Source organism: Muscardinus avellanarius (assembly GCF_963383645.1).
Source record: "Muscardinus avellanarius genome assembly, chromosome: 19".
NCBI lineage: Eukaryota > Metazoa > Chordata > Mammalia > Rodentia > Gliridae > Muscardinus > Muscardinus avellanarius.
Window position 1 is genome coordinate 6,911,109 of NC_137805.1, and position 10,544 is coordinate 6,921,652.

General features: G+C 36.1%; 1 protein-coding gene across 1 annotated transcript in view; it reads right to left on the bottom strand.

Annotated features, from left to right (window-relative positions):
• The window catches only part of BTBD3 (BTB domain containing 3), a gene marked incomplete at both ends in the record, with an annotated part of 544,971 nt that extends 534,722 nt beyond the window's left edge, over positions 1–10,249 (bottom strand). The window contains one exon of the mRNA XM_080716116.1: positions 10,215–10,249. The remainder of the gene's footprint in view (positions 1–10,214) is intronic.
• Between the last annotated feature and the right edge of the window lie 295 nt (positions 10,250–10,544).

Consider the following 10,544-nt stretch of genomic DNA (forward strand, 5'->3'; position numbering starts at 1 on the left):
AGTTACATGTTAATACTATAGTGATAGTTTCCTGTCAGGTATTTCCAGAGGTGGTAAGGCTGATCTGAACTATCAAACTATGAATTGAGAGGGATTGAGTCTAATTAATGGGTTAACAAGATTCTACACCTGTGAGGGTGATTTGGAAGGCAAACAGATGGGTGGAGACATGGGAGATTTTCAAGGATGCCAGTAATCCCTGAGAAAGAGAAGATCATAAAGTCTGCCTGGCTGGTTTGAACAAATAGAAAATTAAAGCATAATTTTACCATGGAATGAATGTTTTGTCTTTGGAGCCAAATTATGATTGCTAGATAATTGCCAAAATATAAACTTTAATAGTGATGACCTTCAAGCAAGATAAAGAGATAAGGAATATGGTTTGAGAAAGACAAATATATTGTATAGCTTTGGTAGACTCTTTGTACTTTTAACATATAAATGTGTTATTTTTTTCAATAAAAGAAAAACACATTTTTATTTTTATAAAACTATAACTATTCGCCGGGCTTGGTGGCGCATGCTTGTAACCCCCGTGCTTGGGAGGCAGAGACGGGAGGATCGCGCAGGTTCGAAGCCAGCCACACTGGCTTAAGAGACCTTGTTTCCAAATAAAAATATAAAATAATAGATCTGGGAGTGTAACCTGGAGGTAGAAGGGTTTCCAGTAACCCCAGTACCATCAAAACAAAACAAAACAAAACAACCCTGTAACTATAGTTTTAATATTATGAGATACAGGATTGAATACAGTTGCCCCCAAGGAGATATCATTTGTCAGCAATAAACAATACACTAACAGTTGTACTCAATACCCTTCCAGTTTCCCACAGGACCATAAGATTTGCCTTTTGGGTGTATATTGCTCACAGATATATTGGCATCTATGACTAAGCTTTAAATGTTTGTAAGGCTCTATGATAGACATTATAAGGTATTAAAAATTTAAGTTTTAGAAACTATTATACATTCTCATACAAAATTACTGTTTGGACACTATATACAAATACATAATATTTCTGCAGGTCAGAGAAAAGGGAGCTCAAAACTGACTATAATGCCCATGAGGAAGTGAGCCACCATGAGGGAGACAGAATTTAAATTAGCCCTTGAAAGCTGCACAAGAGGTCAGAGCAAATGAGTAGATAGAAGCAATCACTGGAGAATATAAACCCTGCCCCAAGATTTTAAGAATAAGACGATAGTGTGGATAATAGTGCGGGCTCCCATTTGAGAGCATTGGTAGACACTGATTGATAAAGTCTAAAGTCTAAAAGATTTCTTGGGGCTAAATTTGGAGTTTTGGGGAGGAATCTGAATACCAATGAGGAAATTTGAAAGATGCTATGGATAGTTTGTTCTGTGGGAGTTATCTAACCACAGTAGTTTTTTTTTTGTGTGTGTGTGTGTGTGTGTTTTGTTTATGTTTTTGTTTTCTTAGGCTGTTCCTATTGTCTGCTGTGTACCTAAGAGATTGGAGAAAATCCAACTGGAAATTGGAGTCCTTTCCAGGGAAATCATTGAGGTTCAGTTATTTTAGGGGACATTTGAGAAAAATTAAGGGATAACTTTCCAGGTGTATTGGATTGCCACTTGACATGTCATTGGAAGAAAGCACGCGCCCTAAGGGCAGATTAAGCCCATCATCCTAGTGTAAGTTCAGAAGGATCTGACTGAGGCTGGAAATATGATGGACTAAGATCCAGGCCTAAAAGGCACAAAAGAAACAAGAAAACGTGGCAGGAATTAGTGACTGACTGGACATACGGGAGGAGAGGAGGAAATATGGCACTGAGGACCGTATTATGGTTATTTGGTGGCTGTTTATTAATGTGCATAGAATTTAGGTGACGTTAGAACATTCAGCATGAATGTTGCCCGGGAATTTGAGAAGGCAAAGTTTATTCTGGGAGAAACTTGAGCAAAAATGTAATTTTGAAGTAGGAAATGGTATTGCATACTTGTACTTGGAGGGCTGAGACAGGAAGATCACAGGTTTGAGACCAGCTATAGCAATTTAGTGTGACCCTCAGCAACTTAGAGAGACCCTGTTACAAAATTAAATATAAAATGGGATTGAGTGTCTATCACAGAAATAGGACATGTATGGTTTCAATCTTAGTACTCCAAGTCCGCCTCCACCAAAAAATGTAATTTTGAAATATTGAAAAGAAAAGGTGGCAAAGATGTAGAAATGGTTTTCAGATGTTTTTCAGAGAGAGGTATAAGAAAAGTTAAAAAAAAATTCTAGTAGTTGCAATGCATTGAACACATATATGCCAAGTATTAAATGTGGATGATTTTATTTGATTATTAGACATTTAAGGACACAGATATTTTTATTTTCATTTTACAACTTTGAGACTTTAAGACAGATGCAAAAATAATGCCCAAAGTCACAAAGACATTAAGACATTGCCAGTAGTATTCAAATATAGGGGAGCTGGTGCCAAATCAAGTGTTTTCTCTGATGGTAAGGTGCAGGGAGAATTCTAAATGGCATAGGATAGACTAGCCAGAGAAATCTAAGAACCTGGATGTTGCTATTCATGAACCAGAAGACAACCCAGGCATCTGTTACAGAACCTAGGGATGATGTGCCAATATGTTGTGCTCTAATAAGAAACTGGACACAACCAAAGTATCAATTAGAAGAATGAAAAAATAAAAGCATGACTTGCACATTCAAAAAGTACTACACAATAGAAATAAAAAAGATGAGGCATGTCCGTGTTACTGAACAGAGGCATGCATTAATTATGCTGATGAGTGAAGGAACAAATAATAAATCGTGCCATTTTTGTAATACCACTTACCATGAATTGTAAAGACATCGTTTAAGCACTAGAAATATAACTGGGAAGATGATATTTAAAAGGGCTAAGTGGTTGTGTTGGGAAGATGATCAGAGAAATGTGGATAGCTTTTGCTTTATTATCTTTTTCTCTATTGTATGAGCTTTCTAAAATTACTCAAAATAGCTAAGTAATGTAAAATAAACAGTAAAGCTGCTTTCACTTTGATACAGAATAAAGTGATCACCAAATGCTGTAAGTGTTGCAGAGACTTCAAGGAGTGTGAAGATGAAAAGGAAAATTAAAGATGTTCTCACTTCAGAAACCATTCGTCCTTTCCAGTGAGATTCCACCAATCCACCAGCCATCAATTTCCTCTCTTTTTCACTTCTTTTTCTATAAAAACTAAAGCACCAAAACTTGAAGCATGATCTCGATCAAAGGAAGGGCAGGATACAGAAGGTGTTAGTACTAAATAAAGGACACTTGGGAGGGAATTCAGGAGTCAGATACACACCCTGCCCCCTGGAATCCTACTTGGTTGTCAGTATTCTAGGCTAAAATTTCTATCATTTTGTTTGTTTTATTGTGTGATGTGATGTGATATGTGTGTGTGTGTGTGTGTGTGTGTGTGTGTGTGTGTGTGTAGGCATGCGTGTGTGTATGTTACCTAGTTCTGTCTTTGATCACAAAACTAACATGAGATACCACTGTGCCCAGATCATTCACATTTTATTTCTGAGCCAAATGTCGTTTTGTGTGTTGAGTCCTATTTAAATAAGAGATTACACATCCATAGAATTTGTGGATTAATATCATCAGAGGATGTCTTAAAGAGCTTCCATTGTGATACATGCCAGAGAATTTGTAGTGAATAAATGTGGATTCCTTTAGCTATCCAAACTTCAAGACCATTCACTACTGTTCTAAGGAAAATAGATTTGTGTAGTCATTGGAGTTTATTAGATAAACCTCCTAATACACAATGAAATTGTTAGCATTGTAAGCCAAGACCAAATGGCATACTACCACCACAGGCAAATACCCATTTTAGGGATGAATCAGTTCCCCTGGATTTTACTCTTGTTAATGTTGTATTATAACTTCAATTGGATTAAATGACCTTATAAGCAACTTTTGTGGAAAATTGTGCCAGTGAAGGTAACTTAGTGAGCTTTCCAAGGTAGAGGAAGCCGGTATCACAGTATGGATGAGAGAAAAACATTAGGATATTGAAACTTTCTTCTATTAGGAAAAACATTAGAATATTGATGTCTAACACTGTCTTAGTTCCAAAAATGGGAGGAGTTTTCAGCAGACCACAAATCCACCAATTTCTTTTAATAATTTTGTGACTATGGGAAAGACTTTCATCTATCAGGCCCAAGGTCCTACTGGACAACTTTCCACTGTATCACTGTATTTAATTCATATTTTATGTGATATAAATCTGCTGTTACCTATAAGTTAAAAAATATGATAGCTACCCAGAGAACATGTGTTTTATTTCTATAACATCATTCCCAGAGTTATTTTTCTTCTATTAGGCTTGGTAAGATCTTAGGATATGACACATAAGTAGAACTTGTAGATATGGTAGCCAGGCAAAAAAGCCATCCAGAAGCTCCTCAGCCACCACTGACTCAGCCACTCTGTGAAATGAATGAGGTCCCTCTTTGTACTCGCATGCTGGCTTTTTTCTCTATGTTTTGGTCTTCTATTCACTTATTTTTTTTAAGGTGCCTCTTTAAAAATACATTCAGAAGCCCGGCGTCGTGGCGCACACCTGTAATCCCAGCATTTGGGAAGCTGAGACACGAGGGTCAATAGAGGTTCACAGCCAGCCTCAGCTACTTAGTGAAACCCTTTGCAACTCAATGAGACCCTGTTTCAAAATAAAGAATAAAAAAGAAAATAGGGCTGGGAGTGTAACTCAGAGGTAGAATGCCTCTTGCTTTCATCCCCAGTACTATAAAAAAATACATTCAGAATATCACTAAAAAATAGCAAGGTGTACCTTTTATCTGATTTAAGGTTAAGGCTGATGACAAGAAAGAGAAGGTGACCACATTTCTGAACATGCTATCCTTTTTAAAGGACTTATGTGTGGAACTTGGCATTGAAGTTCAAGTTGCAGATGAAATGAATATATTACACATACTATCTAAGGGAGGTTACATCCATACCATAAGTCTTGTGTAGCTGGTGATGACCCGGTGAAAAGGCCTCATATTCCAGACCTTCTTGGACCAACACTGTTAACTTCACTGGCCTGGCCACAGAAAGCAGAGACCGTCCATGGATTGGAGGGGGTGATAGACACCAGGGATTTCCTCATTGTCAGCCATAACAGAGCCACTATGGCTTCCTTGTTCTATTAAACTGCCAGACAACACTGGAAATTTCATGATTTTTCTGAAACCATTTGAATGAGGTCAAGGAACACTTTCTCAATGGCTTCCTGTTTTCATAATATCTACCTTTGGTTTAGGATTCTACCCTGAATGGAGAAACAATCACATATGCACGTCTACAAGTCCTGCTCCATTAACCTTTACTAGGTGACGGATTTCTTTATCCATTTCATTTATCCATATTTCCAGTCTTTGGCATTTACAAATTTTAGAGTCAATAATATTTGAAGATACTTCTAATACTGTCTTAGCTATTGTCAATCAATAAGAACACCATTTGTCATTTTTCTAGACCTAAGTCAGGCTTTATATGTACTATCATATTTAATTCATATGCAGGAATTGAACATTAGATATCATCAGCCCTATTTTATAGATGTGGTTCAGAGAAAAATTGGTCCCAGAATGCATAGCTAATAACTGATAGAATTAGGCCTTGATCCCTCTTGATTTTCCTCCACCAGCCACTCATTTTCCAACTCCTTCTTCCATTCTTCTACCAACTTTTTTCTTTCCATAACTTCTTTCTTCTCTCTTCTCCTCCTTCCCAATATTTTCCCTCTCCCCTCCATTGTTCCCTCCAATTTCCAGTGATCCAGTTCTGTAATGTGTCGTATAATGTTACCCATGAACTCATACATCATTTACAGAGAACTCAAATGTACCAGGTAATGTGCTATCATCATTATTTGAGTAAATTCATTTAATTATTCCATTATTTTTTGCTATATGACATGAAAAAAAATTGTCTCTCAGAAAGTAGATGACAAAGCCAAAGCTACTTAGCATATACGTGGTTAAGCCAGATTTTGAAATTTAGCAATTTGACCCTTGACATCTCAACCTGAACACTGTGCTACACTTAAAAATTGATCTATTACAACAAATAGAAATTAATCAAATGCAAATTAAAACCATGAGGTATTGACTTCCCTTCCACCCAACTCAATAGGCAGAATAATAATAATAATAATAATAATAATAATAATAATTATTATTATTATTATTATTATTATTATTTTCTACCTCTAAGTTATACCCCCAGCCCTAATCTTTTTCTTTCTTTCTTTCTTTCTTTCTTTCTTTCTTTCTTTCTTTCTTTCTTTCTTTTCTTTCTTTCTTTCTTTCTTTCTACTTTTCAGTACTGTGGATAGAACTTAGGAACATTCTACCTCCATGTTATACCTCCAGCCCTATTTTTTCTTCTTTATTTTGAAACAGGGTCTCACTGAGTTACAAAGGGCCTCAATAAGTAGTAGCTGAGGCTGTCTGCAAACCACAATCCTCCTGTCTCAGCCTCTGAAATGCTGGGATTTGGAAATGTGCGCCACCATGCCCAACTATTCTTTATTTTGAAATAGGGTCTCACTAAGTTGTGGAGGGTCTCATTAAGTAGCTGAGGCTGACCACAAATTATGATCCTCCTGTTTCATCCTCCCAAGTACTGGGATTACATGAGTGTGCCACCATACCCAACTAGAATTTTTTTTTTTTTGAGTGTGTGGTACTGGAGATAGAACCAAGAGGTTTTCTAGCCCCGGGCTACACTACCAGACCTATTTTATATTATATTTGGAAACAGTCTCACTAAGTTGCTGAGAGCCTCACTAAGTAGCTGAGGCTGGCTTCAAACCTGCGCAATCCTTCTTTCTCAGACTTCCAAGAACTGGAATTATAAGCATGTGCTACCATGCCTGGCCTAGAATTATTTTTTAAATGACAATTTTTGACATTTGATAATGGTGAACGTAATAATTCAGAAATCCTTACATTATAGAGAATGCCACTGCCATAGCATTTTGGGAAAACAACTTAATATTCTATGAATATTAAAACTTTAAAACACTAAATGGCGTTAAAACACTTAGTCTTTTCTCTTCCAGTAATACATTCTGAGAAAGTAACAAAAAATAAAAATAAAATACACATATAGATTTATCTGTTGAAACATTGTTTTGAGCAGGAAAAATTAGAAGTTGCAATATAAATGTTTAGCAGTGAGGCAAAATGTGGTAAGTCTAAATCCTGAAATGAATTATAACCATTTAAACAATAAAATTTTAACCTTTTTATTATGATAAGTAGTATACTTAGAGAAAAGTACACAGAAACTAAAAGTACAGCTTAATAAATTAACATAAAGACACTACTCGTGTACCCACTATACAGATAAAGAAATGGACCGACATGGCAGAATCCCTCCACCTTTCTGATCACCATTTCTTTCAACCTTATCCCTTTGCTTTCTGACTAAGGGTGCAACATTAAACAAGATATTTTAATTGTTCCTGGTTTTGAGTCCTACATAAATGAAATCCAGTCCATATGTATTTAGTTGTGCCTGGCTTCTTTTTAATCACTACGTATTCATTTCATTCATTGTATTGTTGTTGTGATTTGGGTGATTTCCCCAAAAATCTATTAAAGGCTATTAAAAACAAAACGACACCACTATGAATGCTTATGAACTTCTCTCCTAGTGCACCTGAGCACACAATTTTGAATCTGTTTTGATTTTTAAACCTATGGCATTACCTGATCAAAGAATCTGTATATCTTCATCTACACTAAATATGAACAATCTATTTTCCCAAACAACCGAATCAATTTATTCTCCTATAAGGAAGGTTTTAAAGTTCAATTTCTCAATTCTCTTCCCAAGTCTGTATGCTGTTATTAAGGGTCTACCATAGTCTCTGGTGTCTTGGATTTTTTTTTTGATGTATAAAAGTTCTTTATAAATTCTCATTGCGAATCATTTTGGCTCTAATAAATGCAATTTCTTATCCCATCATCTTAATGGTGACTTTTTAATAACAAGAGATGTTCATTTTGAGATAATACAATTTATCAATCTGCTTTTTTGTTTGTTTCTTATGTTTAAAAATCTTTCTTTTCTGTATTGTCAGTAAGAGAGTTCCTTCTATTGTCTTCTAAATTATCTATGGTATATTTTCTTATGACTATGTAGCAATTTAAATTTATATACACATATATATGTATATATTTGTGTATATATGTGTATAAATGTATATATATGTATATGTATATATGTGTGTTTGTGTGTGTATATGTATGTATGTGTGTGTGCATATATATATATATATATATATATATATATATATATATATATTGTTGGATGGTACTGGGGTTCCTGGAAACCCTTCTACTTCTGGGCTACACTCCCAGACCTATTTTTTATATATATATTTTTTGGAAACAGGGTCTCTTAAGCCAGTGCGGCTGGCTTTGAACCTGCATGATCCTCCTGTCTCCGCCTCCCAAGCACGGGGATTAGAAGCGTGCGCCACCATGCCCGGATAAATTAATATTTAATTTATTTAATTTTAATATGGGGCATGATGATGTACACTTGTAATGACAGTACTTGGAAGACTGAGACAGAAGTTTGGAAGCCAACCTCAGTAATTTAGGGAGGCTCAGGGAAACTTTATGAGACTGTTTCCAGATAAAAAATAAAGTAGAGCTGTAGATATAACTCCAGAAATAGAATTTCCCTGGGTTCAAACCCCAGCTCCCCCAAAATATTTCAAGGATACCAAGTCATTTTTTTTCACATATAGATACCCACTTGACCCATGGTTTCCATAAAAAGATAGCCATTTTCTTACTAGCTTGTGGTGTTGTTTTTATAAATAAGGAGTGTTTTGAGGTCTTAGAATTACTGGTCTATTTACATAAATAAAATGTTTTCAGTTTGGGCACTATTGTTCTATTTTTTCTCCCAGATCTTTATTCTAATATTACCTTTAACTATCTAAAATGATACCTAGCCCTAAATAAAATTTTAAATCTACTAATAACCTTAACTCTAATCCTAACATAACTCCTTACCATTAGCCTGATATTAGTTCCAGTCTTAACCTAACACCACACCTAAAGCTAGCTAAACAATCATTTTAATCTTAAGTCTAGCATGACTAAAAATTAAATCTCATCCAACAGAAATTCTATATATAAAGCTCTCAACCTAAAGATAAACCATAGACCTATTTCTAACACCCATCCCAAATCTAGCAATTACCTTTACCTCTAACCTTAAACCTAGCCTTTACTTTCTAAAATTATTAAAACTTTCTTTTTGGTCCTATTTAAGGTTAGTGTTTTTAAAATAATTTCCCTATGTACATTGAAAGAAATGGGTATTTTTCAATTCTTTGGTATTGTTTGCCATGCCTGGGTTTTAGGTCAAAATTTTTAAACTCGTTCTTCAAATCTTCTCTATTTTATTGATTTTTCTCTCCTCTTTTATTTTAACTTAAGAAAGATATGATAAAAATTTCCATGAATTTTTAGCACTACAGTATGTAGTTTGCCTGTTTGGGGTAAAAATGTGTTACTCAACCATCTCCAGTTTCCGATCATTATGTATGCGTGTGTGTGTGTGTGTGTGTGTGTGTGTGTGTGTGTGTGTGTAGGAAGTCAAGAAGTTTTACTCTTTTGGAATGATCACGTTAACAAGAGTGACTAGCCAAATGAATGATGAAACTGAGTGGAGCAAAGCAGAAACCGCCCTGAGCCCAGAGGTCAGCACCTGACCTCTGTCAGAAGAATTGTCTTCCTAACCCATAGCTGACTGCAAATGAGTGAAGATCACCTAGTTAGCAATCCAGTGAATCATGAGCAATGAGAGATGCTTAGTGTTTTTTGGTTACAGAAATTTGGAATGTTTTGTAATGCAGCATTAGCTAACTGATACAACAATCACATTCCAAAAGAATGTAGTGATATTTTAAAACAGAATTCACTAATATCATAGATGGGTAGTAGAAAAAAGGAAGAGAGGGGTGTGTGTGTGTGTGTGTGTGTGTGTGTGTGTGTGTGTGTGTGTTGAGAGAGAGAGAGAGAAAGAAAGAAGAAGAAGAAGAAGGAGGAGGAGGAGGAGGAGGAGGAGGAGGAGGAGGAGGGAGAAGGAGGAGAAGAAGAAGAAGAAGAAGAAGAAGGAGAAGAAGAAGAAGAAGAAGGAGGAGGAGGAGGAGGAGGAGGAGGAGGAGGAGGAGGAGGAGGAGGAGGAGGAGGAGGAGGGGAGGGGAGAGGAGGAGGAGGAGGAGGGGAGGAGGAGGAGGAGGAAGAGGAAGAGGAGGAGGAGGAGGAGGAGGAGAAAGAGAGAAATACTCTCTTCATATAAGGGTAAAATCACATTTGAAGGCTCTACACTTTTTACCTAATTGCCTGCAAAGGTTCCATCTCCACATACTATCATGTTGGAGATTAGGGTTCCAACATATCATTCTGTTGGAGGACACAAATATTCAGTCTATAGAAAGTAAGTTCCTCACAAATATACTTATACCTGCAAATCTTCTGGCCTGCA